The sequence below is a fragment of the Octopus bimaculoides genome, chromosome 25 (genome assembly GCF_001194135.2).
Source record: "Octopus bimaculoides isolate UCB-OBI-ISO-001 chromosome 25, ASM119413v2, whole genome shotgun sequence".
Taxonomy (NCBI): domain Eukaryota; kingdom Metazoa; phylum Mollusca; class Cephalopoda; order Octopoda; family Octopodidae; genus Octopus; species Octopus bimaculoides.
Genome location: NC_069005.1, coordinates 25,854,218 through 25,858,899, shown reverse-complemented (window position 1 = coordinate 25,858,899; position 4,682 = coordinate 25,854,218). Strand labels below are relative to the sequence as shown.

Sequence of the window (4,682 nt, the reverse complement as noted above, 5' to 3'; positions counted from 1 at the left end):
TCTTTAAAGGTGCCCCAGCATGACCGCTATTCAATGACTAGAACTAATAATTACAAGCAACTATGCCATTATAATACACACACACATGCGCACGCGTGTGTGTGTGTATAGTATAGTACAATATATATATATATATATATATATATATATATAATATAATTTTTTTTTAAATATAAATGTACCTCGGATTAAGCCTTTGCAATATTTAGTTACGCCCCTTTACGCTCTGAGTTCAAATTCTCCCAGGTCAATTCCTATCATTTTTTTCAGGGGCTGATCAACGCACGTAGCAGTCAAAATTAGACTAGAGTTCAACTTAATTCTCGCTTATATTTTCTCCCCCGCCGTTCTGTGCCTTGAGTCTTTTTTTTCTTCTTTTTATAGAAGCACTATTACTAATATAAACATACTATTCCTAATATTATCCAATGTGGTACAAGAAACGATATTTGTTTTAAAATTGGAGTGGTTGAGTGCTGTTCGAAAACCACTAAGGTGTGGTTATTGAACAGACTACTACTACAACTACTACTACTATTACTATTTGTTTATTAAGGTTGTAGGACGTGATTCAAAGGAACTTTGGCTTCTACTTTTAGCATTGGGGAGAGACACAGCCGTAGCAATGTTCACTTTGGAATTTTCACCTCTGTGTGTTAACCAGCAAAAGTTACCAAAGTGACTCAAGAGCCGTCAGCTTCATGATTGGCGCTCAACAAATGTTGGCTACATACATGTATGTATGTGTGAGTGTGTGTGTGTGTGTATATATATATATATATATATATATATATATATATATATATATATTGATGCGACCACCGAAAAACAAAATAACGTTATGTTCCTATTCCACGAGCTGAGTTTGAAACCGTTTTCTAGTCGGTCAGGGCATTGGTATTTTCTTTGTCCTGTCAACAAGCACGTTTATTTATAGCGTAGGAGTGTGATCTCTGACCCTTTCCGGTCACCGAAAGTTTAGAAAAACAAGTTAGGAACTGTATGTACTAAACTGATCCAGCTTTGGAGGGGGTAAGGTAGCACTATGAGCTACGGTATCTGTCATGAATACGAGAGCATAGATTTGGGAATCGCATTTGGTGTAAACAAAATCATTGGGTGAAGAACGCGAGTTCGGTGTAAAGGCCAGGAGCCAGATGGAATCGCAGTCGATGTACAAGCGATCAGCCAGTGAAGAACGAGTGTGTGACAGCCAGCCGGGAGTGAAGAGAAGCAAGATGAACAGAGAGGCTATTGACACCAGGTACCAGTGATAGAAAGGGATAGAGTCAATGAGAGGAGAAGGGACTGTTGTGGCAGGCAAAAGTCTTGTGGATGTAGTGGGAGATTAATATTTGAAGGAAAGGAAATTCTTGCGGTGAAGGTTTATTTGCATTTCTTTAAAGAAAAGTGTACTTGTGTTATATGTTTTTGCGAAGAACTTTAACTGTGATGTTAACTGGCAGAAAAGAAAAGAGAGAACTTTGTTGTTACCACAATTCCTGGTCCCTTGTCATTTCCCCAGTGACGCCTGGCATCCTTTTTCACCACTTCATCTCCTGTCTTCCTGGGTTTACCCGCTTCCACAAGTTTCCTCCACAATTAGAACTTGGCACTTCTTTATGCAGCTGTCCTCATCCATGCACATCACATGACCAAACCAGTGCAGTCTTCTTCTCTCTTGCACACAACATCTGATGCCTCTTATGCCCAGTTTTCCTCATAAATCACTTACACTCTGTCATGTGTGCACACTGACATTACCGATCCAGTGGAACATGCTAGCTTTATTTCTTTCAAGCCTTCACAAATCCTGTTGTAGTCATAGTCCAAATTTCACCACCATGTAGCATGGCTGTTTACACACAGGCATCATACAATCTGCCTTTCACTCTAAGGCGGAAGCCCTTAGTTACTAACAAAGGTAGCAGCTCTCTGAACTTTGCCCAGCCTGTTCTTATTCTAGCAACTACCCTTTCAGAACTTCCTCCTTCACTGCTAACTTGGTTGCCTAGGTAACAGAAGCTATTTATAGCATTTGAGGGAGTCTACACACACACACATACACACACACACACACACACACACACACACACACACATTTAATGTTAACTGTTCTGAATAAGGAGTACTCAAAAACATAATAGAGATTAATATTTTATTTTTATCAATGTCGTCTCCCTCATTGGACACGAAACTCAGCTTGCGAAGACTTTATTGGGGCAAGCGAAAGCGAAATTGTGATGGCACCTGTGCCCAGTGTTGCCTTTCTGGCACTTGTGCCCGCGGCCTGTGTAAGGAGTTTTTAGTGAGATTGTTGCCAGTGCCCCTGGACTGGCTCTTGTGCGGGTGACACATAAAATACACCATTTGAGTGTGGCCGTTGCCAGTACCGCCTGACTGGCCTTCGTGCGGGTGGCACGTAAAAGCACCCACTACACTCTCTGAGTGGGTGGCATTAGGAAGGGCATCCAGCTGTAGAAACTCTGCCAAATCAGATTGGAGCCTGGTGTAGCCATCTGGTTTCACCAGTCCTCAGTCAAATCGTCCAACCCATGCTAGCATGGAAAGCGGACGTTAAACAACGATGATGATGATGATGAAGTCAGTTCCACTTGTGAGTGCACAGGATCTTCAGCCATAATTTGTGTGAACTTCAGAGTAACAAGAGACCGACTTGACCAAAATGATGTTCACAAATGATGCTATAAGGTCTTTTTTAGGCACTCAGCTATGTGTTCACTGCTTCTTATAGCAGAAACAGCCATAAGCTAATGAAATTCATATTCTTCTTTCTTGCCTTTAACCCTCCAAAGCGGAGTATAGGCCACTTATAATTGAATTCCATGTCGCATAATTTTTCGCTTCTGTACTTATACTCTGCCATGAATGTCCGCCTTTCTCTAGTTCCTTTTGTGTTGATCTATGCCACGAGTTCTTAGGCCTACCCCTCTTTCTATATCCATCCGGATTCCACTGTAAAGCACTTTTCGCTACATTTGGAAATTTTGGGTTTGTGTGAAACTAGGTGGATTGATAATGGACAAACTAAGCTAACTTCAGGAAAAACAATTATATACTCAGGGCACAAAGACGATAAAGCGCGTCACACAAGGGGAGTAGCTCTGAAAATGAAATTCATAAGATAATCATTGATTCTTTCGTCATCTCTTTTCTTATTACCGCTCTTGACTAACTCTTCGTTCTAAAGCATATATTGAATTCAAAACCAGGTTATTAGCATTGCAATACATAAGTGAAATGCTGTATACATACATACATACATACATACATGTAGGCGTAGGAGTGGCTGTGTGGTAAGTAGCTTGCTTATGACCCACATGGTTCCAGGTTCAGTCCCACTGCGTGGCACCTTGGGCAAGTGTCTTCAACTATAGCCTCAGGCCGACCAAAGCCTTGTGAGTGGATTTGGTTGACAGAAACTGAAAGAAGCCCATCGTATATATGTATATATATATAAAATACAGTGTACATTTAATACACATTAGAGATGCCCATAAAAGGACATCTGACCCACTAGAAAGAGCAGCCAAAGCTCTACACCACAAAAGTAGGGATAATTTCGAAAAGGAATGAAAAATAAAAACATTTACCATCATATAATGTATGTGTGTATATGTTTGTGTGTCTGTGTTTGTTCCCCCAAAATCGCTTGACAGCCGATGCTGGTGTCTTTACGTCCCCCCGTAACTTAGAGGTTCGGCAAAAAGAGACCGATAGAATAAGTACTAGGCTTACAAAGAATAAGTCCTGGGGTCGATTTGCTCGACTAAAGGCGGTGCTCCAGCATGGCCACAGTCAAATGACTGAAACAAGTAAAAGAGTATACATGCACAGTCCTTGTCTTGCAATTCACTTGGTTACCCTGCTGGTGCTGATGCCAAATAACTATCAGCCAGTCTACACTGTAGAGTGGTTGGCATTTGGAAGGGCATCCAGCTGTAAAAACCCTGCCAAAACATACACAGTAGCCAGGTGTAGTCTTCTATCTGGCAGGCCCCTATCAAACTGTTCAACCCTTGTCTGCGTGGAAGGCAACTGTTAAACAATGATGATGATGACGACGATTATATATATATATATATACATATGAGAAGGGATGGCCACTAAGTGGACATCCATTACGCTAGAGATAGACCATCTACAGTCAAACCACAAAAGAAAAGAATGTCCTCTAGGGAACCATTTTCTTTTTGTGGCTTGACCGTAAATGGTCTCTAGTGTAATGGATGTCCACTTAGTGGTCATTCCTTCTCATATGTATGTAATATAATTCTTCTGAATTTTCAGAATTTTCTTTATGCTAGGCCACTGGTTTTAAATTGGTGATAATTAAATTAATATCCAATTTATCACCCTTATTATTTATATATCATCATCATCATCATCATCGTTTAACGTCCGCTTTCCATGCTAGCATGGGTTGGACGATTTGACTGAGGACTGGTGCAACCGGATGGCTACACCAGGCTCCAATCTAATTTGGCAGAGTTTCTACAGCTGGATGCCCTTCCTAATGCCAACCATATATATATATATATATATATATACAATCCTTTCTACTATAGGCACAAGGCCTAAAATAGTGGGGGCAAGGGCTAGTTGATTACATCGACCCCAGTGTTTCACTGGTATTTAATTTATCCTCCCCGAAAGGATGA

General features: G+C 40.8%; 2 protein-coding genes across 3 annotated transcripts in view; one reads left to right on the top strand and one right to left on the bottom strand.

The window, feature by feature from the left end:
* Positions 1 to 1,894, bottom strand: part of LOC106878836 (DNA excision repair protein ERCC-6-like) — a 51,624-nt gene extending 49,730 nt beyond the window's left edge. Inside the window, exon 1 of the mRNA XM_014928177.2 lies at positions 1,495 to 1,894. The gene's annotated coding sequence lies outside the window, so the exon portion shown is untranslated. The remainder of the gene's footprint in view (positions 1 to 1,494) is intronic.
* Positions 1 to 4,682, top strand: part of LOC106878844 (SMC5-SMC6 complex localization factor protein 1) — a 76,914-nt gene that overhangs the window by 1,152 nt on the left and 71,080 nt on the right. The window lies entirely within an intron of this gene.